General features: G+C 38.2%; 1 long non-coding RNA gene across 2 annotated transcripts; it reads left to right on the top strand.

Annotated features, from left to right (window-relative positions):
* The first annotated feature begins 57 nt into the window (after nt 1–57).
* On the top strand, nt 58–26,331 carry LOC141793023 (uncharacterized). Of its 2 annotated transcripts, none has more exons than XR_012598381.1 (3): nt 58–166; nt 1,076–1,132; nt 26,150–26,331. It is a non-coding gene; the product is annotated as an uncharacterized LOC141793023 (long non-coding RNA). The 2 variants fall into 2 exon arrangements; XR_012598382.1 differs by lacking the exon at nt 26,150–26,331 and adding an exon at nt 6,733–6,825.
* The last annotated feature ends 455 nt before the right edge of the window (nt 26,332–26,786 follow it).

Below are 26,786 nucleotides of genomic sequence, written 5' to 3'. Positions count from 1 at the left end.
CATGCAATCAACTGTAAACTACTCCCACTTTGCTCACCTGCTCCTGTATCCTTTTGTTTGACAAACCAGAAAATGTCCATCCTTGCAGTAAGAAGCTCTGAAAAAAATACAAAAGATGTCGCCACTTGATGAGTAAAAATGAACTCCTGGGTTGGATAACAAGCAGGTAAAGAAAAAGATCAATGCTTTCTCAGTTTTTGATGTAATTCACTTTGAATTGTGAGTTGCAGTTGATTTCATCTCCAATCAGTTGGCAGATTTATCTGACTAGCTGTTGAAGCCTAGAGGCAAAAGCACCCGTGCCTTACTGATCAAGATTCCAGTCATGAAGGACAGTTCCCCTGGGTTGGAGTTGTAGCAACAAACTTTTTTTTACACCCATCTCCCCCTTTTCTTATTTCCTCTAAGCTCTGTAGTTTGTTATAAAATAAATGCGCTCAATCTTACAAAACATCCTCTGAGAAACAATGTTCTTGGCACCAGTTACCAACAGTCCTCACAGCTTACAGTTATCTCTTTCTTCTCCAAAAAAACTGGAGAGTGAAAAAATATTGAAAGCAATGTCTGTTGATAGTAGACAACAAACAGGATTTTGTTTGTAGATAGAAAATGCACATTGGAGAAACAATAGAAAGGTCAGGAGCCGTAGATTGACAGTGGGAAGTCAGAATTCATTTTTTTGAGAACTTCAAGGCAGTGTCTGCAGGATTTCCCTAAAAAATAAAATGCCAACTTTTATGGAAATATTTCTGCTCAAATGTCTCCTATGGGCCTCTTTGTATGTATGTCACTGTCTGTGTCTGCCTCAACCCCCTCCTCAGCCTGTATGTTGATGTTTTGGTTGTACTGGGACATTTCTGGTTGGAAATCAGCCAATCACTGAGCGCCCAGGGCACAAGTCACTTTGCATGTTGATTAACGAGTGGAAGAAACTATTCTGAGTGGCTACCATAGTGGGCGCAGCACGGAGGAAGAAAAAAAAACAACAACAACAGAAATCAAACGAAACACCAAACAGATAAAGCTTTTTTCCTCAACAGGGTTGAAGCTTGGTTTGACTTTTACTCTCTTTCAGGAACTTAAAGAGCAGCTCATTACAAAGGGCAACGCAAGTTGGCTTTCTGCTGAACAGGTATGTGTCAAAAAACCTTGTGATTAGTGTGTGCAAACATGTCAAGTCAGATGTACGGCTCTCCAGTGCCTCCCAAGTAGATATGCAAACAAGTAACAAAAATTCCTGAGGACCCTACCTTTAATGTCCATTTGGTTCTGTCCAGCTGTTTTTAATAACATTGCAAAGCTGGTTAACCAAAAAGTTGAATTATCATATCAGTTGTCTTTAAGATTCTCAAAGTAATCTGTGTATTGTAAACCTTGTATTGCAGAAGAACTTGATTTTATTTTTTACGTGTATGTCTGTTCTGTTTGTGTTATCCATAAGTTAAAAAGATTTGAGCTCTCATCTTTGACTCATCCATCCTCGAAACCGTCTGATGTCAGAGAGTGTCTCTCCTGCAGTTTGATGATTTGTTTCTTTGCTTTCAGCTGTCATTGTATTTCTATTTTGAGCTATATAATTAGAGAAATGATGAGTTTTTCTTAAAATTGTAAACCGTGTGAAGCACAGGAATCAGCTAAAAATGGTTCCGGCGGTTCGCTACAATGTCAGAAATAAAAAAGATAAAGCCTTACTGCCAGAGTAAGATAGGCTTGGGTAAATGGTTGGCAGAGACTTTAAAAAGTCAGCAGGTATAAAGACAGGAATGTGGAAAGGATTTAACTTTTATTATCGAGATACGATTCTCAGTCTGCAATGCCCAAAACAATAGAAAGCAGCCAAGTCGTGAACTGAGCTTACAGAAAAAAAGAAAAAAAAAAATGCAATTAAACTCTTTATTACAGCCTTCTGGAGCAGACTGTAGTAACCAATCAGAAACAGTAGCAATGAAACTTAACTCTTTCTATTTCCATTTGCCTGAGAGCATCCACTGCCTGTACCTCTGTCTTCCTCTGACTCATTCTCCAGGTCAGATGCTGCTCATCATTTCTTTATTACTCATCTTCATCATCCTAATCAACCATTTACAAGCTTCTCAAGAGGGATCAAAAACAAATCCACAATTCTTTTTGAGCGCAGCAATCTGATAAATCAGTTCAGAGGAGACTGAGAGCAGACAGACTCCTGCATAAGTCAATTTGAACTCCGAGAGGAGCGACTTGAACTGGTTGTGCTTCTATAAACAGCCTTTACTGATATCTTTAGACTGTAGGCTAAACTCTGCTGCAAGGTTTGGGGTTCAGGAGATCAAGGCCCAGCTGCAGCCGTTTTGTCCATCAGTGGTGGAGGACAATAAATTAAATAATCTGTGATGATTCAATCTCACAGCAGTTACTATTTCAAAGCTCCTAGAAAAGTTGCATGGATGTTAGCTTACAGAGTTTTTATTTCTCATTGTGAATTCTGTCATGGTGTGTGTGTTTAAGTTAGTGCTTGACAAACATGGAGTAGTTTGCAGGTCCTTAGTTTTTGGAGCCATAAAACTTAGAACATTGTAAAGCATGAAAAAAATCTACGGCACACACTGGCTGCTTTAATGTTATGTGGTTCCCTTAATACTTCCAGAACTCTTGCAACACAATTTATCGAAATTGCCTGACTTTGTGTTTCAACTTAGCTCAACTCAGCTTTATGTTGCAACACTCATTAAAAATATGCAACACCAGCATACGCATAAATAAATAGATAAATGGTTACAAAAATAAATACATAAATAAAAATAATAACAATGGTGATAATAATAATAATAATAATAATAATAATAATAATAATAATAATAATAATAATAATAATAATAATAATGGTGATAATAATAATAAAAATAATAACAATGGTGATAATAATAATAATAATAATAATAATAATAATAATAATAATAATAATAATAATAATAATAATGTTGATAAAAATAATAATAATAATAATGATAATGATAATGACAATAATAATAATAATAATAATAATAATAATAATAATAACAATAATAACATTTATTATTATCATTATTATTGTTGTTGTTGTTGTTGTTGTTGTTATTATAGCAAAGAAAACTAAAAAAAAACACTGAGAGCGCAGACTTCTAACAAGCATATTGTGATTGTGGTGCAACACCAAAATGGCCCAATCCCACAATGATAAAGAATCCCCTAAAACAATCCTGGATCCAGACGGTGATCCGGATCACTTCCAAGATTTATTCACTTCTTATTAATCCCATTTTGAACATTTCCTGAAGATTTAATAAAGATCCGTTCGTAACTTTTTGGGCTACGTTGTTCACAGACAAACAAACAAACAAACTCTACCAAAAACATAACCTCCTTGGTGGAGGTATTAACATCATTAAAGACTAAAAATAAAATACAGCTGTAACACTGGGAATTACTAAGTACTGGCAAAAGGTTAAATATGAAAATAAAAGGACAAAGCTTCTATTTAAACAATATTCTAAACATTGGTTTGTGGCCTCCCCTGGTTGAGGTGTTCTTTGTATAAATTCAAATAAATATGGTCTTGAGCAGTGTGCAGTAAAAGTCTGTGTGGTTAAAGGCTGCTGGTGCATTGATGTTTTGTGATGGTCTGGCTGGCTCTGTAATGTGAACTCCCTTGGATAAACGGCATCATATTGAAACCCAAATAACAAAATATGAGGTGCATTAAAAGTTGGAATAGAGACACAGAAAGCACAAACTTTCTCCAAAATGATCCCGGGCTCTGTGCATCTCTGTGGTCTGCTGTAATGGCTTCCTGTGATGAGCCGGCCTTCCTCACCATTTTTCTTTCTGTCCTCTGATTTCACAGAATTCATTATTCGCAGCTACAGCTTTTTTCTCTAACCCAGTTTCTCTTCAGTTCAGCTGCATCATATCAGCCTTACAGCTCAGATAATTGTCTTTACCTCTCAAAGGGTCGAACTCACTTTGTTACAGAACATTTTGGGGGCATACTGGGAAAAAAACACTGTGAAATAGTTTGTCCCTCTAAGTTAAAATTCTGACATTATGTTTGTCTTATTTATTTCTCTCCTGACCTTTTAGCTCTTGCTCCATTATATATTAATGTCTACAGGTGCACCAGTGTGCATCCTGTCCAAACTTGGCACAAAGATAAAGGTTAGTTTTTAACATTTATAGCCCTCCATGGTCCAACTTATATTATAGTATTTATCATTGGACCTTTGTCTTAAGTGCTGTGCTAACCTATTGAAAAATCTTAATCTTTTATCGGAAATTCATTAAATGTGTAACTAAAAAATAAAGCAGGTCACACCTGTTACTCATATTCTAACTCCTAATGTTTATCTGCCATGAGCAAAGCACAAAATTTGATAAGTACAGTAGCATTATCAGGTAAGGTTTTTAGTTATTTATCTATTTATTCAACCTTTATTTAAAGAGACTTTGAGGAAGATCTGTTTAAATGGGCCCAATGTTGCACACACATTGTCGTGAAGATGCAACTGTCACGAGCCACGTTTGTTTTGGAAATGAATGGAGATCAGATCAGCTTTTTTCTCTAACACTTTCTTTAATACTTTTCTGTATTAAAAACTTTTTTTATTTATTTATTTTTACCAGATACAATGTAAAGAGGTAAGATATTTTTTGGGGGGCAGGCTAATCCTAGAGCAGCATAACTCAGAGCTAGTCCAGGCCTGACTGTAAGCTTTATCAAAGAGGAAAGGTTTAAGCTTAATCTTTTTATCCTTTTTCAACCCTGATTGGTCGATGATACCATAGGAGAGGACACTGATAATTGAAGTCTGGACTAGACATGCTCTGATCCATCAGCTAACCAATAGATTGGTGCCAGTTCCCTTAATTTTGGGGGATCGGTGATCGGTAATTGGTTAATGATGATCGGCCCATCCTTACATATGAAACTGATCTTGTATACCTTTGGGACGGTTTGACAGCCAGCCATTGTTGCTTTTTGCTCTCAGACCTAATACTCAGGACACTTTATTGTTTTTTTTTTTAAGTTAAACATACAGATCTTATTGTATCACAGGTATTGTTCAATGATATTCACTAAACTGAGATTGGAACATTGAAGGTATATGCTGTCAGTTATAGAAAATAAAAATTGTTATTGGCCCAAATCGGTATCGGCAGGTCAGGTTTTTTAAAAGTCTGTGATCAGTAATCAGCCAGAAAATTGTGATTGGTGCACCCCTAGTCTTGACCCCAAACAACCTTTTGAGATATTTTGGTACCTTGAGCAGGCTGCATGCTGGGACCATAGAGCTCCAGAGTGGTAACAGGGCACTGTGGGCTGATATGATGATGTCTGAACATTAATATGTTGTTTATTTACATCATTTACAGTGTAAAAGGATAGCAGAGTCTATTTTCCTCTGCTTACATTTTGATCCTTGGATCAGTGTTCATGTTTACATCATATTGATTTTATTGGACGGCTATTAATGGCTGTAGGGGAAAGCAAATACTCTGGCACATGAGCTCACTGCTCATTTATTTTTAGTCAGGAGTACAGGTTCAACAGAGACTACATTTAATACAGTTCTAGAAAAATTGCCACAGGTTACAAAGAGGGAAGGCATTTATATTTCTCAGGTTCACTTAAGCACAAGAAAACATTATAGATTGCACCAGTTTTATGTGATTTTCTTCACTTGGCACAGTCTAGCTTCATGGCCATAAAAAACAAACGGGGACAAATTTGAAATCGTGGCCTAGTTTCAGCACCTCAAGGCTTGCACGAGTAACCATCTTTATCTCTTTTACAAGTTATTGTACTATCATTATTATTTTACTGTATTTTGGGGGTTGGAATGTCACAATTCTCCCTCCACTGCGACTGTTTTGTTTGCTTGTTTCTCCAAGCAGCAAAATATCAATAAGAGCCACATTCTCATTAATATTTAAAGAATAAGAAAAAAAACTTTGGAGCAGTGAATTTGACCTTGGGCCAGACCTTATTTAGAGTTTGCACTGCCAGCCCAAACAATGTCAACGGGATTTGTGCTACAGAACAGCAGTGCAGCTCATTAAGAAGGAAAACAACAGGAGAAGAGTCAAAATGCAGGTTGGGCGTTTTTGACAAGACAAATGCTGGTAATAACAATAGACCTCTTACACAGCGAACAACATGACAGTGAAAGTAAAAACAGGAGTCTAATAAATGACATTAATAACATTTGAGCCAGTGTTCATCAATGAGGATGCTATAAATGGCTCACCTTTGTATTTTGCATAGATTGTCGCTGTTAAATCTGACCATTTGCTTTGTGTAACGTTGTGTTTCAGAGAAAGCAGCGTGCACACTTTAAGCTGTTGAAATTTCTATTATTGTTGCTCGGATTTGACAGAGCCTTTGACTGACAGGGAAATAACCGGGCATATTATTAGTAAGTCTGCTTGTTAACATAAAGGTCAACTGAGAAAATGTCAGCAGAACAGCGCAGGCTGTAATCTGAAACAAACTCAGGAACGAGAGTATCAAAATTTGTGACCTTTGAGCTTGATTAAATGTGGCCTGTTGTTTGCTCTTGTGGTATGAAGTGTGACTCTTGTTTCAACCGATCAGAAAAGTTGAAAAATATTAATTTTACATGCATCATTAATAAATCATCATCATATGTCTCTCACCTCTCTCTGAAACATTTTGTTTTTTCCTTTCCTCTTTTTTTTCTCTCTTCTCATCCAACCCAGATCGACTGAATCTGTGTCTGACATTACTTAATGTCAGTGAAGTACATTTGTGACCTGGCAGTGACACCCTTTAAACCAGACTTTTAGCTGCTGCAGACAGTAAGTGAACCCTCGTCTTGCTGCGTTGCACACCAGAAAAAAATGATTTAATTACTGAAGCTTTTAAACTGGGTCACTTCTAATTCCCATCAGTGGATCTGACTCATTCATAATTTTGAAGCAGTGTTCCCTCAGACTTTTAGTGTTATGATCACATGAATGTATGCATGCAGAGTCGTGTTGATATTACAACTGAAAGACTTGATGAATCAAAGAGCTTCTCGTGAAAGAAGCTTTCTTAGTTTGGTAACTGACATGTTTGAGGAGAAAGAAGAGAATAACTCAAAGACCAGCCAAAGTGTTGTCCTTGATTCGCTTTGTAAACCTCAAATTTATTCTTTCTCACTCCTCACCCTGAGTAATGGGTGAATATAATAGATTCAGACAGACTTTAAAAACCTCTAATCAAAAGAAAGAATCATTATGTTTCATCTCGTCCAGCATCAACCTAACCTTGCAGAGCAGATGGACCTGCCTGATTCAGTTTCTGAAATCCTGCAGATCCATCTTGCCAGGCTCCATTGACCAGCAATTTCAGTCGATTTTTCTGAAACGCTTACTGTTGCCGTGTAAGCAGTAAGCCAGCGTTTTCAACAACAGGACAACAGTTACGTTGTCGCGAACTACCGTGTTGTGCTTGTGCTGCTCAATCTGCTGAATCTGCTGACTGTCTTTCAACAAAATGAGCATCTGTTACTCTACTTTTGCACTTAGTGTTCCCTAATACACCAGATGATCGGCTCAACTCTACTTCTGTGGAGATCTCCCAAAAGCGGCTTCCACCTTCAGGCCTGGCATTCTTACTACAGCGTTTCCGTGTAAACGCAGATTTTTTTCACTGCGTTTTAATGTTTTCAGATGAAACATTGTCGTGTAAACGGGGCCTAAATTCTTAACGGCCCATTCAGGGAAGAGAGGCGGGAGCTGCGGAAGTGATGAGAAGATGTAACATCAGCAGCAGACATTCATACTTATCAGCGTTCCTTTGATTCTTGAGTTCACTTTTCAACAACAGCAGCAGTCGTCTAACGCCATTATCACTGCTGGTTCTCGTGTTCCTGTAGTTGTTCATCTATTGTTTCTCAGCAGCGGCGGACATAAGCTACGTCATACCGTGGCTTGATGTGGATTTGTCTGTGGTGAATGTGTCAATCAGAAAGGTCGTCCAATCACCAGCTGCTGATTTTTTTTGAAGGTCCCCCCTTTAAAAACAAATCTGAAGAGGTGCTACCCAATAGCACTAGTGCAAAATTTCCGTGGCGGATAAATGAAACTGTCTGTCTGGTGTGTCATGTTAGCATCAACCAGCATCTGCAGAAATCACTTTGAATGAAACTTCAATTTTAATGCTTCTCATAACAAAAGCTGCAGGAAAAACTTCACCTTAATAACTGATTGGACAAAACTGTACACAGAAAAATTGTATTACTCGCAAAAGGGTGCAAACAAAGCATAAGTTAGAGTCAATGTGGCCTTCAGTCATGTGGGGGAACAGCATTCAACCTGTAACCAAATATGACATGGAGGCCAAAACATCCATAGATGTCCTACTTGGCATCTGTGTGGATTGTCACAAGACTTTGGTCACAGTGTCTGTCTTTTTGAAGTTGAGGAGATAAAACTCTGGAATAAGAAAGGTTTGGTATCCGTCAGTGAAAGGTACCTTAGTATTCAAACCACACACTGCACCACGGCTCAGTGCAGCCGTGTATTTAGTAGAAATAGAACAGAGAGCGTCATTCCTCTGCACAGGGTCAACATGTTGCCTAGATTACAAACACAACAGGTTGTTCCATTTTTATTAAACAGGAATAAGGACAGAATCGTATTCTTAGCTCATGTTCGTGGACTCCTTGAACATGTTTTTATTTTTTACCAGCTCTGTCGTCAACCTGCTGACCCCCGACTGGGATGTTGTGTAACATCTCTGTGTGTATCTTTCCCCTGAAAGCCCTCTGCGTCAGTCAGTGTTTTTCTAAGCGAGCACGCCATTTGTAATAATTTGTGGGGAATCTGAGTGAGGCCAGCAGACGTTTAGTGGAGGCGGCGTGGTGCTGGCAGAGATAACGACCATCAGACAGCTTTGATTGTCGCTGCAGAGGCCTGTATCGCTTTCTCTTTCAGGCTGCCATCCAATTCCCCTCCTCTCTTTATCTTCTCCGTCTCAGCTTTTTTTCTCCTCCATTGTTTTTTTGTTCTCATTCTTTGCTCCATTTCTGATTCTTCTTCTGATGTGTCTGCTCTGTCATAAACTGTGTCTTCTCATTTTGAAGGCTTTCATTGAACATGGTTGTGCTAATCAAAATCTATGCAGGGACAGATTTAGTCATGTTTACGGTTTCATCAACAGGTCATTTTTATTGACCTACAATTGTCACGTAGAGATGGTTTTAAGTTTTCAGTCTCAAGGAATACTATAGAGCTGCTAAAAAATTAAAGGAAAAAAGAAAAGGAAAGAAAAGAAAAGAAAAGAAAAGAAAAGAAAAGAAAAGAAAAGAAAAGAAAAGAAAAGAAAAGAAAAGAAAAGAAAAGAAAAGAAGTATCCTTCTGACCCAGTCTCCAAAGATAAGCCCAGCCATTTATCAGAGAAAGCTCACTTTGTCCACTTTTGTCTGGGATCTCGTTCTTTCAGTCACCGCTAACCTGTGGTCTGCTCATGACCAGAGGCGAGGGCTGAAATGTGGACTGGCTGGTAAATCAGAAGCTGTGCCTTCAGGCTCAGCTCTCTATTTTCAGAATACTGTTGACACTACAGAGTGGTCTGTCGACCTCAGATCCATTTTACCCCCAGTGTCAGGCTTGGGGTGTAACCGTTTACATGTGAGGTGTTACGTAACAAGGAAAAACAAAACAAAACAAAACTATAACCAGTCAGTATAAAAAAAAATAATGTTAATAATGTCAGATTACTGTTTTATTTGATAAAAGTTGGTTAAGCTTTGAAAAAGTATATTTTCTGTCAACTTTGTAACTATTACTGCTTTGTAGGAAAAAACTTGGATAACTTGGAATCAGTAGGTGTAGTGGCACGATTTGCTTTATGGTTTTAATTTTCTTTTTCCTTTTTTTTTTTGATCAGGAAATGGACACCTGATTTGATGAAGGTGTAAAAGGAGATTTTATCATCTGTTTCTCTTAGAAAGTGGACTCCTGCACACTGTCTAACTTGCGAGAAAATCATTTATTTGCAACGTTTCGGTCTCAGACCTTCATCAGGCAAACAGTTTAATCAAAAGAGCAGGACATCTCAAATAAGAGGTGGCGTTCATACCTGTGGCCAATCATCATCATGACGTAACATCTGCACCAGAAAAATAAATACACAGGACAACAAACACACATTGACTTCCTGAGTAAGATAGTCATCATGGTGAAAGACTTGGACTTGGAATCAGTAGGTGTACTGCCTTGATTTGTTTTATAGTTTTAATTTTCTTTTTCCTTTTGAAAAAAAAAATGCAGTAAATGGACACCTGATTTGTTAAAAGTGTAAAAGGACATTTTATCATCTGTTTCCCTGAAAAAAAAAAGAAGAAAAAAAAGAACACTGAGCAGATGACACAGTTTTTATACTCTCTTGTCTTTATGTGCATGTTTGTTATTGAAGTAATCCAAAAGTAATTAAAAGTAATTAGGTACATTACTTTAATATTGTGATTTTTAGAGTACGTTTCTGATTACATTTTTAACAGGTAACTTGTCGTTGTACTGGATTACCTATTTAAAGTAGCCCTGCAGCTGCTGTCCAGCCCTGCTCAGCATTGAGATAAATTATTTCTGTACACTTCTTCAAATACTTGATGCAGACTGAACCCCTTTTATCTGCATTTTCAATGGGACAGATTCTTACTGATTGATTCATTTGACAGTGAAAATGAAAGGATGAGACTTGTTTGTGAGACAGGACTCACTGATGTTGGAACAAAAAATGTACCCAATCTGGGTGATATGATTTATTGATACACAGAAGCTAAATATCTATATTTGAATTTGTAAGTTTGACCACATCACAATATGACTCCACATAGTGGAGAAAATGACATTAGCAAAAGAAATGTAGACAGCAATTTATTGACCGCAGAGGAAGATGACAGCAGCTTGATACCAGAAGAACATATCAAAATTTTTAACAGCAGCAAAAAAGATGCTAAAAAAAGAGGGACAGGTGATGCAGCTCTGAAAGGTAACAGGAAAGATGGAGGACACACTCAGGACTTAAAAACTTTCACATATGTTGTTTCGCATTACGATTCACCCAGTGATCCCCAACTCTTCCACTTATTCATTTAGCTCAGCAAAGCTCCTAAGAACTCTGTATAATCTCCAAAAGCAAAGAAAAACATCAGAATTATACCAGCTGATTTCTTTATCATTAGTTAGTTAGTGGAAGTGACTGAGCTGAAAAACACTTTAAGTTTTTAGTATTTCCACAACAAACACTCTTGATGACTTTTATGTTCGACCTTCAGGACTGTCAAAACTGTCTCAGAGGATCTTTAAAACACTTCCTTTCCAAACAACAATAAAATTATCAAGATAAATATGTAAAACACCAGAAAGAGAAAAAATATGTTGAAGCTCAAAAGGAAACAGACCAAATAACACTGTCAAACATGTCTTCTCATCCCTTTTCTGTGTTTAGAAACATCTTTTATACTTCAATGTGTTAAAGCTGTGGCAGACACCCCACTTTCTTTTTGTCCCTCGCACTCTCATTAGCAGCTTTTCTGGTCAAACTTTTGGTCACCATGGATTCAGTCGCAGTATTATGAGGACTCAGCAGGCTGCTGCTCAGCGTCTCTGACTCCACAGAAACACATCTGCTGGTTTATATCCTCATTTGAGTAGATAATAATCTTTATCTAACTGTGTATTATGATTGAACCCTATCCCCTTTCATAAAAATGTTTTCACGCAGTTTTTCTTCAATATCAATGCAGAGAAACAGCTCTACTCTCATCATACGACTCTTTAAGTCCCATAGCAGGTCATAAGCTGTGCGCAGCAGAGTGTGAAACCATTTCTGTTACCAAGAAAAGTTATTTTCTATGTGGGGAGATCTATTGATTTCACTTAGTTTCTGCTTCCTGCGTCTCGGTCACAGTTTGTGAATCATCTCTGTGATGATTCAGCCTGAGCAGAAGCAGCTTCATGTGAGGCTGCTGCGTCCTCACAGCTAAGAGCTCAGAGCAGTGAGGGTGAGTAAGACGTTATCACAACAAATGGGTGATGACAAAATGAGGTGGATAAAAATGAACAAGTTCCTAGAAATAACAAACAAGATTTAAAACAAACAAACAAACAAATGTTGTCAAACGTATTACAGCAAGACTTATACAGACCAGTCGTACACTTTTAAAAAAAAATAATACTTAGCTCAGAATTCATTTATCTTTTAAAAATCTTTCTCAAACTATAATTATTACAGCTTCCTGTAAAATGAGAAAGATTTAAAAGATTTAAACCAGAAGTACAAGATTAAAACCTTTCTCTAAACTTACAAGAAAAAAATGTGGATTTATGAACCTAAAGTTACAAGATTATGAAAATGAAGTCTTACTAGACAATAAATCGGAATATTAGCCGTTGGTTATCCTTGTGTCAGGAATCATCAGGAGCAGTAAACCAGAGGTGGAGGACCCAATAACAGATTTAACACAAAGGTTTTATTTAACTCCACTCCAATCCAAAAACTCTTTCAAAAGGAACAAAATCCAGAACTCAAGAAAAACTTACTTGAGCCTTGTACACACATATCCTCTCCTCATTTGCTTTTAAAAATACTTTCATCCACACACATCGGGAATATCAGCTGGTGAGTGAGGCTCAAATCATGACAAACCCATATTTGTTAGTGTTTTTCAGACGTCAAACCTGTGTCTTCCAATCAGGGTGAGCCTCCATTATTCAACTGTGATGTTTTAGAACTAACAACTCCATTTACTGGAGCCTACACGAAGCTGAAAATTCAGTTTCCCTGACATCTACACAAAACCAGAGTTTTCTGAAATCTTCCCTTTGGCCAGAGTTTTTCAGAAAACACCATTTTCAATGACGTAAAACTGCGGTTTTGTATTGATGACAGGCATAAACGTATGAAAATATCTGCAGTTACCCAGATACCTAATGCATGATGGGCAACAGCAAACGATGGACCGACACAGAACTCAAGAAACAGAGACTCTGGCCATGTCCACACATAGCCGGGTATTTTCAAAAACGAGTATCTCCCCCCCTCGTTCGTTTTAAATAATTATTTCACCCACATGCAGCGGGAGTGCGGCTCCAAGCACGCCAAACCCATAATAGTGAGTCTCTTCCTGCCATAAAACCCATGCCAGCCAATCAGAATGAGCCCCCTGTCATTTGGCTTTGATGTTTGAGAACCGAAAAACTCTGTTTATCAGCATCTACAGGAAACCATGAAACCAGAGTTTTCCAAAATCTTTCCTTTGGCCAGAGTTTTCAGAAGACATTGTTTTTAGTGACGTTAAGCTGTGGTTTTGTGTGGATGACAGGCGTAAACGTATAAAAACATATGCGGTTTCCCAAATACCCTGCTACGTGTGGACATGGCCTTTTAAGGCAGGAGAGTGATTTAACACAGGTATGAAGCAAGACACAGGTGAAACTCATGAGGGGCAAACAAACAGCAGGGAAACACAAGGAAAACTAAGGCCATGTCAACAAGTAGCCGGGTATTTGGAAAACTGCATATATTTCTATACATTTAGGCCTGTCGTCCACACAAATCTGCAGCTTTACGTCGCTAAAAACGATGTTTCAGAAAACTCCAGTTTCATGGTTTCGTGTGGACGGCGGTAAACTGAGTTTTCGGTTCTCAAACGTCACAGCTGAATGACGGGGGCTCATTCTGATTAGCTGGCAATGGCTTTACGTCTGGAAAACCCTGCCAAATATGGGTTTGGCATTCCTCAAGCTACACATCTCGGTGGATTTGTGTGGACGAAAGTGTTTCTAAAAATAAATGAGGGGGGCATACCTGTTTTTGAAAATACCATGCTACGTGTGAACATGGCCTAAACCAAACAAAAGGAAACCACAAGCCAAGAATAACAGAAAAATAACCAAGGTACATAAAATATACAAGAACACAAGTGAGACAAGAAAACCCCAATACCTTAAATACACAAAAGAAAAAACAAAAACAAAACCAAAAATCATATTACCTTCGTGTTATTTCTCAAAAAGCAGCTACAAGAACTGGAATAAGGAATGTGGAACAGGTTTTTTGAAGTTATACTCTAAGAACTAAGTGTGTCGATAGAAGGTAGACATGGGTCAAAGTTAAAACATGTTTTTTTTTTCAAACACCCTTTTAATTTTTTTGTTATATCACACTGAAAACGTCAGCAAATCAGTCAGGTTCAAAAAATGTATCAATCATTAAATTCAAGCTGCATTGCTTCAAGACAACTTTATGCTTATCTGAGTAGCCAAATGATTTTCTATAGGCTGAAGATGAATTTTCAGATCCCTTTTCACATCATGTTAATGCAGGGTAACACAATAAAGTGACAGAAAACAGGCTTGATTCTCATGTTTTCAAATCATTAACAAACAGTAAACATACATCCTGCAGAAAAACAAGATATTCAAACGCATATTTGTTAGTGCTGAGCGTATTAATCTGTAATTTAATGAAACAGATGAATACACTTAAACCGAAACTTACACAAATTCATTTAAACAGGTGTAAAAAAAAAAAAAAAAACTTTAGGACATAAATTTGCATCTGATCATCTTTAATTTCACACATTTCGATTCATTCTAACAAGTATTCCCCATCATGACACTGTGTTGAAGTAAAACTGTGAACTTAAATATCCTGCTTGCACTGACAGACTGCTCTATCAAAGCCTTCAGGAGCATTGTTGTGTCTTCTGTTCCTGCAGGGTACAGCTGCTGGTTAACCCAGTCAGTAATGACCAACTATAACCTGAGAGGTCATGAGTCATGTTAAAATGGGGACTTAAGTGCTAAACAGAAATGTTATGCAGAAAATGATTCATACCTCTTGTTGACTCATCAATTTAATGTTGTGAAAGTTCAACAAAATAGTCACAGCCAACATTTCCCTCCTGGAATAACAATTTTAGAGATCATTACACAAACTGGAAATCATCATGTTAAATTAAACACACAACTCATGTTGACAGCAGCTGACATTATCATTTGACGACCATTACAGGGATTGTTCTAAGTACCAGCAGTAATCTGTAAGAAGGAGAAAGCTTTCATGTGGCTGTTAAACCTTAAGTATGAGTCATTGATGCGGTCTCTTTCCCTCATAACAATTATTTATTTCCATGTCTGTGTGTAACCACATGCTTGCTGCCACTAAATACAGAAAACGACTGAAGCACCCCGCAGCTAAGAGCACAAATCACTGCTCTGCAGACAACCAACAACAAGATGTGGTCAATACATTCATTCATAGAGTCATTAATTAGCCTCCATGAGAGTCACTTTCTAATGGAGGCTCATTTATCCTCAGTATTATCACGACAAAACCCTGTTTAAAAATGGCCATTGTACAACCTGAGCGTGTCTACTGCAAACAAGTCAGGGTCAATCCGAAATAAAGGTCATGTAATAATAGCTTTTAGGGGTTTAAAGGGGATACAATAGCCAACAGCAAAGTCAGGGTATTATATCTTTTCATGAGTCTATTGCAGTGAAAGAGAAGCTGGAGAGCCAATAAAAGTTTTTTAATCTGATAAACAGAAAGTGCAGAATGGGACGATCCTTAGAAAAATACTTGTTGGAACAAAAAGTAGAACATTTAGAGAGCGCAGACCTCTGCCAAGCATATCTTGTGATTGTCAGCAACACTTTAGTCCTACTTTAATGTTATACTTCCTTTCAGCAGACTGTCTGCTACAATTTGGTGTTAGTTACAGGTTTGAAAATTATGATGACCCAGTACATATTTCATATTCCAGATCTTAGCATCCAGAATATTGGCAGGATCTGGATTGTACTTTTAACATTTGTCAGAAATTATTGTGACCTTGTCTTGTGCCAGCAGCAAAACATCCCGATCTCACAATGATAATAAATCATTGAAAAAAATCCCTGATCCAGACGGTGATCTGGATCACCTCCAAATTTAAATTACTCCTTCCTTATCCTTTTTTAAACATTTACTGAAAATTGAATCAAGATCAGTCCATTATTTTTTTAGTTTTGTTGTTCACAGACAAACAAACAGACAAACTCTCCAAAAAAACACACACATCTTCCTTGGCAGAGGTTATAAAATACAATAAATAAATAAAATAGAATAAAATACAATCCAATAAATAAACATAATTAAATTAAATTAAATTAAATTAAATTAAATTAAATTAAATTAAATTAAATCAAATCAAATCAAATCAAATCAAATCAAATCAAATTAAATTAAGGACAGTCTTTGTTTGGATTGAAGGATATGCATTATGTCGTGTCAGGGATACATAGCAAATGACAACCTCATGTTATGGTACTGATTTGTTTACACTATTGGTAAATAGACAGAGATAATATATAAATCAAATGTGGAGGAAACAAAGTCTTCTCTCCCCCCCTCCCCTTCTCTTCCTCTTTTGTCTCATTTGCTTCACCACATTATCGTCAGGAGCGAGTTGAAGAAGTCTGGTTTAAGTTCTTCAGCTGAAGTCCTGCACACTTGATTCCCAATTAATATCTGAAGGCTCGTCGAGGTCAATGCGGTTTTGCCTGAGCAAACACATCACAGCACACACATGAAGCCAAGGTAATTAACTCGAGTTTGTACGCACACAAACCCAAGACACACGTGCTTTCTTATAACACATACACTTCTCTTCTCATATGAAAACACAGATAATTAAAAATGAGGATCAATTCGAGCAATCAGTAATATTCCCCTTTGTATAAATACCACATGTGCTTCTCTACCCATAGCAGACACCTGCATTCACAAACACACACACTCTCACATTGGAAAAGTGAAGGAGCAGGGTGTAATTAGACCACAGTCTGCATTGCAGATCCATTAAAAGATGAGCTGCTTTATTTAACTTTTTTGTCATGCTGACCTGTGAGATGGTCTACATCACAGACAAAAACACAAAAAAACACTCAGCAGGTAAAACCTGGAATATTTTACTGAAAGGAGCTCTTACTGTTGTATGTTTTTCTATTTCTCTTCCTCTATTTTCTCTGTTACGGTCTTTATCTTATCTGTTACAGCACTAATCTGTATATAGGTCTATACCATCATACAATAAACAACAACAATAAAACCATTTGATGCTTCCGCTAAAACTTTACTTTTTCTTTCCTCATGCTTTTCCATCCTAGTAACACTGACTCTAAGGTGCTCTTTTTTATTTCAAATATTTTTTAGCACACTTTTTTTTCCAATAATGCAAAACATGAAGTATCTAGTGTGACTGAAATATCATTACTTTTATGATTATTTTTATATTTGTTATATTTTCCCTTCTGTGTTTGATGCCTGCTAGTTTTATTCCTGTTTCACAAAGTGTCCAAACTTTTCCCACATTGAGAGGTACTACCTGTAGTTGTTATAGTTGGAGTTGTTTCGCAAGTATGTACAATAGGGGGTCTTTTCATTGGCGTGGTGCTTTGTGCTGGCACAAAGACCTATATTCTTTTTCTTTTTCTTTCTTTTTTTTTTTTTTACACCAAACTAAAGCATTCACAGCATTCAAGCCTGATTTATACGTCTGCTCCAAATCCAGACATAGCAAAAGCTGTTAGTCTGAAAGCCATATATCTACACAGAAGCCATCACTCACAGCCTGACATGAACTTGTTCAAAAATGTCACTTTGTCCTGGAACAACCCAGACCAACAGACATGTGGTTGGTCTGGATGGCACTGGCACTGATTCAGAGGATCAGTCTATCTCCTCTTCTCTCCTCTTTTTCTTCTACAGAACTGCTCATTTTTTTGACAACCTGTTACCATGAAATCTTAACATCTTAAAAGAAAGAAAACAAAAAATAAACAAAAACTGCCCCATTATGAATCAGCACCATGGACAGAGCCTGAAGGTACCGAACTAACAACTGCATGAATGTTTTTTTTTTTCTTGCCCCTGAAAGAGGGGCAGTAAGACGTTTTTGGATGCTCTTTCAGACAATGGGGTATTCAGATAACGTGTTTGGTTATCAGAATAACTGACTGAAGATGTGCTGGGCTATATAGATGATGTAGCTGCAGTAATACTAGGCAGTATCTTACACCGTATTCCATAAATAAAAAATAATAATAATAGAAATGATAAATAAATACAGAATTTAACTCTTTTTGAGGTCAGAAATTAATTGATTAGTACAAAAAACCCTTTTAGGTTCCTTTGTGAGGGCAAACAAGGTCAGCCTTCATACAAGCTTCACACAAATTTGTAGGGAGTCTTCATTGACACCTCATTAAGTGAGGAAGTCTTCCTCAAAATCCAGAAGAGGTATGTTTTGTTACCCTTATACAGTCAGGCATCAGGACCAAGCGGCAGCCTCCAGTCCAATAATATGAGACAATGCAGAAGTGCTAAAATCTGCCGTTTCTTGAGTGTCCGCTTTAGGCTGGCTCCTGAAGTACCAGAAGTCACATACATACCAAGCCAAAAAAAGCAGTTTTCACAGCAGAAATAAGCTATTTACAGCCTGGTTAAAAAACGTCTCCTGTCTGAATCGCGAACTTTACCATGGGCACCATCAGCGGCTGAATTTTTTCCAAACTCTTGTGATCTTAGGATCACAAGTTCGCCCAATCAAAGGCACAGCTCAGGTCACGTGAGTGATGGGCACCATATACCTGTACACCATAGACTGTATAAAACATGGACGTAGTCTCACCGACGTCACCCGTTTGTTTCTGAAACGGAAAATGTAGCACATCGGCTACAGTGGCCATATTGGTAGTGGCGAGGGCTTAGCCTACAGCCATAGGACCTGTCGATCACGTGACCCTCAGCTGTGCCTCTTATTGGGTGAGCTTGCGATCTTGATATCCTCCAAACGGCCGAGTTAGAAAAAAATTCACCCCCCGTACAGTGGGTGCCAATACTAAAATTAACGACTCAGACAGGAGACGTTTTTTGAACCAGGCTGTAAATAGGTTAATTTCTGCTTTGAAAACTGCTTTTTTGGCTTGGTGTGTATGTGACTTCTGGTACTTCAGGAGCCAGCCTCAAGCGAACACTCAAGAAACAGCAGATTTTGGCACTTCCACATTGTCTCATATTCCCAGACCGGAGGTTGCCACTTGCTGTACACAAAGCTCTTGCCACTTCCAATATGGCCGTGATTCTACGATTTTGCTTTATTTTCTTTTTCAGAAACAGATGAGTGACGTCGGGAAGACTACATCCGTGTTTTATACAGTCTATGGTCAGGACACGTGAGAGTTGCACATTTATACTGTAGAAGCAGCTACCTCTAGAGAGGACATGCATCACTTCATTCTTGCTTTCTTGCCTGGAATTTGAAGGCAAGGAGGTTTTCACTATTTTCTAGTCTGTCTGCTTGTTTAACTTTATCTGCCAGAAGTAAGAGTACAAGTGGAGTTTGCTGCATGTTAGATTTGTTGGCTTGAGTGTGTGTTTTTGTGAATGTGTAGTGTGTGAGTATAGATTGCCTGGCCTTCTGCTCACAAACATAATTAGCTCTTATATCTGGGTCTCTGAGCAGAAACACGGGGGATTTAAACGAGCTGGCAGCCCCCTGCTGCCACTTGATGCTGAGAGAGAACAGTCTCACGTTTCCCATGAGTCCCCTCAGTAAATGTTGGACATGTAGCTCTAGTAAAGACAATGACCGGCAGCTGTTAAAGAGAGAAACAAACTTTTTCAAACAGCCCAGAAGTTCTTTACCTGACTCATGAAAGGAAGCTGTGTCAGAAAACAGAAATGAAAATATTAAAAAAAGGCCCTTGGATAGCAAGCAAAACTGACATACATCAAAAAAAATTGGAAGCAAATAATCAAGAAACAGGCGCAGGCAGGTAAAGAGACCAACAACAGGAAAAGTGTTTTTCATTTCTAGCTCTCATTGGACACACAGCTTTGGGCTATTATTGAATTCACTCTCTGCTATTTGTTAACTTCACTCCATTTCATTTGAGTGTCTGAATGTTAAGTGTTCGGCTGAACAGTGCGTGGAAAAGACGTGATCAAGGTTTGTTTATTTGTTTTTCCCAACAACGACATTAAAAACAGCAATTTAGAGACTCAAAACTCACTTCTATACTTTTCTGATGGAAATAAACCTTTCAGCGTCTTTAGAATTAGCATTGATAGTTTAACACTTCCTCATCAGTGTTTTCATGGTTCAGTCTCTAATGTTTGTTTTTAACTGAAAGGTCCTTGATTAACCCTTTTGTTTTGATTTTGATTAGCACAAAAGACAATTCAAGAGCCTGTAGAGAAAACAAAAGTCACATTTTCAAAACAACTTCAAACCCGTCTGTTTCCAAACTTTTCTTCTGTGATTTTAGATTTTGTCGTGTTTTTTTAACTGTAGCTCCAGCTGAGAGTAGCTTCAGAAAAACAGGCTGAGATCTGATGGTGTTTCATCATCCTTCAGGGCAGTTATTTCATGTTAAATCAAAGGGAGCCAATCAAACATTGGAGATACAAAAGTTATTTTTTTCCTCTGCTGGGGTTGAAAAAGCACATTTTTCCACTATCATTATGAAAACCAATAATTTTGTTTTTCTTTTTCTGCATCTCTCTCTGCTGTTTTGCTTCATCTCATCTACCTGCTTTTTATTGTGTTGCAAACCTGAGAGTCTTGACTTAAACACATTTCCTTTTTAAAACTTCTCTTTTATCTCTGTTTCAGTCTCTCTTTATCCTGCTGGTCTTTCTTCTTTTCCAATTTCCAGCTGTGTTGAGCTCTTTCTTCCTCTTTTTCACTCTGGCTCATTTTCTTGCCTCCCTATTGTTCACTTTCCAGTTTTATCCCCAGTGGAGGCAGAAATGTGTGATAAGTCTTCTACTTATTTCACATACTGGTGCAACATGTGCAAGTTTTCAGGTTGCAGCAATCCTGTTCATGTTCTTTCTGCAGGACATTTTATATACCTTCACACGTACCCTGCAGTTATGAGAAATGTGAAGGTGCATTCATTCATATCCACCTTCTCTGGCTAACAATTTCCATGTCAAAGCTCATTGTTCACCCATCAGAATTTTTACTGCCTTCAGAAACTTAAGTCATTACCTTTTTAAAGAAAGGAGTGTGAATTTTAAGTGCACTTTTACAATCACATGGCGTCAAAGAACAGCAGTCACTCTTAACTGACAACAATAGAGCCTATTGCTCCAAATAGGGCCCGATCTGCTGAAGGTTCCCCTCCAACTCCATGGCTTCAAACTTCATTATTCTTTTACGATGAAACCAAAACGTTTGGACTTATCTCTTCTATGTTAACAGATATAGCATAGTCAACAAAATGAACCCGGAGGTATTACAGTATATCTGGTCTGAAAATGCCTCAGGATCCTTTAAGAAGAGCTGGAAAACATCCTGGGAGTGACATGTCTGAGTGTGCTTGTTAAGACTGCTGCCCCTTGATTTGATCTGGGATAAGCAGATGTAAAAGGACAGATGGGTGGACATGGTATAGGATGAGTGCGCTTCATAAACAGTAACAGGTCTGGAGTAAGTCTGATGAAAAACCACATTCTCACCAAGCAGTTCAGTTCAATTTGTCTTAGTACGGCACTCATTTTGTGGTGTTTCCACTGACTGACCTTGGAACAGATCCCTAAATAACCGAGACAAGCCGTCCCACTTTTTGGGACCCTTCTATTGGGCTGCCAGACTCAACCAATCCCGTTCTAGCAAGTGAGCTACAACACTGAAGTCTGTTGAAAGAATCATCACTTATCATGCAACAGCGGCTGTACTTCTCCTGGCAGCACACAACCTTCTCTGAAACAAAGCTTGATGGTGCTTTGTAACAAAGAGCCACATGGAAATCACAAAGACAACATGCTATTATGTAACTGATGCGGCTAGTGGTATCGGCTTACACACCGCCTACCATGAAGGGAGGGGGCACAGTTGGCTGTGGAAATGCAAACAGGATCAGGCTTTACCAAACCAATCCATACCAAACTGTACTGATCCAAACCAGACTGCGTGGCGGAAACGAGGCTTAAAGGGATAGTTCAGTTTTTTTGAAGTGGGGTTGTATGAGCTCTATGTGACCACTAAGGACATTAGATACAGTAGAAAGTTGTCTCCTCTCCCTCAGTAAGACACAGACTGTAATCAATGGTGACAAGGAAATAGGCGCTAACAGGGAAAGACCGTACCGGATTCAAAGGCTATTTTCTCTGCCTTCGAGAACTAAAATCAAAAAGTAATACCACAGTTTAAGAGTATGCTACATAAAATATTTTTTAAGTGCATTAAGTCTTCGGAAATATAAACATTTATCCAGACCTAACTAACTGGTCATGTATCCTTCCGCGCAGCGCTAGTGCGCTCCGTCCCCCTTCCTCCTTTCATCTGTAGGGAATGTAAAAAGCTGTGCTTCGGGCGCCGGTTGTAGCCTCGTGTAAGTTTGATCAAGTATCGTAATTCTTTTGTTTGTACTCTAAGGATTGTGAGGCAGCGTAGGAAATTCAAAATGAGTGACTATGACAGCGACGAAGTTTCATTCACTTTGGAACCAAAAGGATACCTGTATGAACCGGAGTACACAGAAGAAGAGCTGCTACAGATGGCGACTGAAAGGAATACAGAGGAAACATCCACGGACACTGGACATCAAGATGCTGAGTGTTACTGCTGCCACGGCTGTTGTTGTTGTTGTTGCTGTTACAGGACACTCCAGAATTTAGAAGAGCAGGGAAATCTTTGTGATGAGTTATACAGACGGCTTGAGAGCCAGCAGTGTCCTCAGAGAAATCCTGAAGAGTGTCTGTAACCAAGTTCCACTCGTGGCAGCAGTAACACTCAGCATCCATGGGCATTGAGTCACAGCTCAGACATTTACACCACTGAGTATTTCCGACTCTATCTTGACAACTTTCTACTGTATCTAATGTCCTTAGTGGTCACATAGAGCTCATACAACCCCACTTAAAAAAAAAAAACTGAACTATCCCTTTAAGACTTCATCTCTCAACACCTACTCCATTCATTTTTAAGTCAAACAAAGTGAAGGGCAACAATGAAAGATCTGGCTTGGACCCCACTAGGGTTGAATCTCGGGAGATTTCTGGAAAAATCTAATAAAATCAGTTTCTTAATTCCTGGGAAAAGTAACCTCAGAATACAGGGGAAAGAAATTGTGCCTTGTAGTGCTGTGGTAATGTTAATGCAGGCTACGATGCTTCACTGTAATACACGCAGCAGAAATTTTGTGTTAACTTTGAGTGGCACCTCTTGCTATCTAAACAGCCATAGAATCGACTTAGGCTATATTGTAGGCTATGTTTTTGTAAAAAAAAAAAAAAAAAAAAAAGAAGTAGAAGAAGAAAAATATGCCTGCTCCAATATAGAAATATTTCATTTAATACAAATTCCAATCATCCAAGGTCAGTCAGTGGAAACACCACAAAATGAGTGCCGTACTAAGACAAATTGAACTGAACTGCTTGGTGAGAATGTGGTTTTTCATCAGACTTACTCCAGACCTGTTACTGTTTATGAAGCGCACTCATCCTATACCATGTCCACCCATCTGTCCTTTTACATCTGCTTATCCCAGATCAAATCAAGGGGCAGCAGTCTTAACAAGCACACTCAGACATGTCACTCCCAGGATGTTTTCCAGCTCTTCTTAAAGGATCCTGAGGCATTTTCAGACCAGATATACTGTAATACCTCCGGGTTCATTTTGTTGACTATGCTATATCTGTTAACATAGAAGAGATAAGTCCAAACGTTTTGGTTTCACTTTCTGGGAGCTGTCATGTCTTTCACCTTAAACATAGCCTACTCTTGTTGAATGAAAGAGTTGTTGGTGTACCAGGCTGTTTCCTTTTAACAGTGTCATATTACATGATTCAGAAGAAAAATGGTCTTTTTACCTTCCCCAAACACAGAAGGAGACTGAACCAGCAAAACATCACTTTGAATGCACGACACCGCACTGCAGAGCTTTCAAACACGCAAGACAAATTGAACAAGGGCTCTTGTTTAAATCATGCTTCAGGCTTGTTTCCTAAATGTCTTTAAAAAGTCCAAACAAAGAACAATTTCTGAACCAAAGCTGGTAAAGCATTCAGACAGGAAGTCAAACAGCCTCCTCCACACTTAGTAGAGAGTTCAGCGTTAAAGTTCACTAAAAGGACAACAGAAGTTTCTTTTTACCTTTCATTTTCCTCACCAGCATTTTTCTCTACCTTTGCTCTGTGTAATTTCACCCACCACCCAACCACATCGTTGTAAAGCATCCGCAATTTCCCTCATTACACCTCCTCCATTTTATCCTCTTCTCTTTTCCAGGTTACACAAATATTTTCATACTTAGAGCAATCATTTCCTCCACAGCGCAGGGAGGAGGTATCGTAGTTTGACGAAGGCCAGAGTCTCACGTGTGATTGAGCGACTGTAAGGAGACACTTTCCTCCTGCTGCAGCTGAACTGTGTTTGACTCTTTTCAGGAGATGTGAGGATTTTCTGATTGCGGCAGAAATATTTTGGTGCCTCCATGTCTTCACAAACACCATCTGTGCCGTGTAGGTGGCATGAGGCAGAAGAATGAATTGTTGCATTTATAATTTTACAGATTTTCTCTCTGAAGAAGATGATTGGGTATCTGATGAGTCACGTTTACATACTGTTGGTACAAGATAGAATGTTACAACTTTGTTCACTGAACCTTTCCTGTAGTCTGCTCTCCTGTTGTATCATTTACAGGCATTTGTAACTTAGCTAAAACAAAAGATCTTCTTTGTTTCATCCAATCCTTGGTTGTGGCGTGAGCCCCAGGAAAGTAAATGAAAATGTGTTTAAACTGCATCATTAATTTTGAGTTTGGTCATTTATTTCCAACATCACATTTCAAAGTCGATTAACTGTGACTGTAAACGCTGCGGTCTGGAGCTTTTACATTATTTATCTTGTAACTTTGACTATTCTATCACTTAATTAGAACTTACCTTCTTAAATTTTGACTTCTTGTCATATGATTTTGACTTAGTATCTTCTAATTTTGACTTTTACCTAGAAATTTCTTCTTACCATCTCAAAACCTGAACATATTGTTAAATTTTGACTTGTGGTTTTTGGAAGAGTTTTTTTGTCTGTGAACAACATAGCTCAAAAAGTTACAAACGGATCTAGATTAAATTTTCAGGAAATGTTCAAAATGGGATAAGGAAGAAGTGATTTAATTTTGAAGGTGATCCGGATTACCGTATGGGTCCAGGATTGTTTAAAAGGATTCTTTATTGTTGTGAGATAGGGTTGTTTCCACAGCGTCAGTGGCGATTGCTCTAAGACTGCAAGGGAAGCTCAGCTTCCCCTAAAATGTCCCCAACAAATGTGGTAATATGTACTGCTGTGTGTACATTTCATTGACAAAATGCACTAGAATTCCTTCATCTTTTGTTCAGAATCAGCTACCTATCACAAAGGACGGAGGGTAGAATTTACATTTAAATAAATAAACAAATTTATGATGAAAGTCGGAAAAAATGAGCTTCCTCTCTATGACTGACCAGCAGCCGCCACTGCCATATGTGTATATAACTCCACCATAAATGGTCAGATTGCTTTGCAAAACAATACAAGACAAGGTCACCATAATTTCTGACAGATGAAAAAGTACGATCCAGATCCTGCCAATATTCTGGATACTAAGATCTGGAATATGAAATATGTACTGGGTCATTATAATTTTCAACACTGTCAGGTAACAAGTTATCATACAAACCTGCAACTAAAACCAAATTGTAGCAGACATTCTGCTGAAAGGGAGTATAACATTAAAGTAGGACTAAAGTGTTGCGTGACAATCACAATGTGCTTGGTGGAGGTCTGCGCTCTCTGATTGTTTTTCTAGTTTTAACATTTTATCTCAAAATTAAGACTGAGCACCTTGAAATTTTAACTTTCTATCTCATAATTGCAACATTTCACTTTATAGTTTTGACAAAGTATCTGAATTTTGACGATGCATGCACAGCATAGAGCAGTATAAACAAGACATGTAGTTAGAAACTGAAAAAAACAAAACAAAAACATTCTATTCATTTTCAGAATAAAACACTCAAACTGATTACGAGTGAAAAAGTGAAAGTTTCTTTAATCTTTTTTTATTTTTTTCCTTCACACAGAGGAGCAATAAACAGAAGGAGAGCATGCAACTTAGCTTGGAGGGGATAAGGCCCAGTCCAAGCTCACTTGATACTCTGGTTGTGTCTCCCGTGTCTTCTTCCCAACGTCTTCATACATTTCTCTCCAGTCTATCTTCTATTCTTCTCTATTTCGTTGTGTATGGTGGGAGGTGTGAGCTGGAAAGGAGGGGGGTGCCACAGCTAACTCTTTAGCCTCTCTTAAATCTTGTGCTAGATCGAGGAAGAAAAGCACTGGATGAGTCAGTGATGTACTGTTGATCTATCAACCTTGTACTTTAAATGATGGTTCAGTAAAGTTTCAGGATATTTTTTGCAATATTTTTGATTCTTTTTCTCTTCATTGAATAAGTTTGTTTTTCTGCCAGTCGCAGAGAAATGGTTTGGTACACAACATCCACAAACCTTAGTGTAAGTTTTGAAAGTACGAATTCAGTCATCATGAAACTTCTCACATGCACATGTCAGCATGTCTGCTCCAGTAATTACCCACATATGGATGTTCGGCTGCATTCAGACATAAATCACTCCGTCCTTGAGTCGGCTGGGTAATATGCTTAAACTGTGCCAGAGCAGCTTCTGTGTCATGACGGCGTTTATGTGTGTCTGTGCTGTAAAA

The sequence above is a fragment of the Halichoeres trimaculatus genome, unplaced genomic scaffold, assembly GCF_033239565.1.
Source record: "Halichoeres trimaculatus isolate MK-OKI-2021-1 unplaced genomic scaffold, fHalTri1.1 fHalTri1_scaffold_7, whole genome shotgun sequence".
In the NCBI taxonomy this organism is placed as follows: Eukaryota; Metazoa; Chordata; class Actinopteri; order Labriformes; family Labridae; genus Halichoeres; species Halichoeres trimaculatus.
Note: the sequence above shows the minus strand (reverse complement) of the source record. Positions and strands in the feature narration are given on the sequence as shown.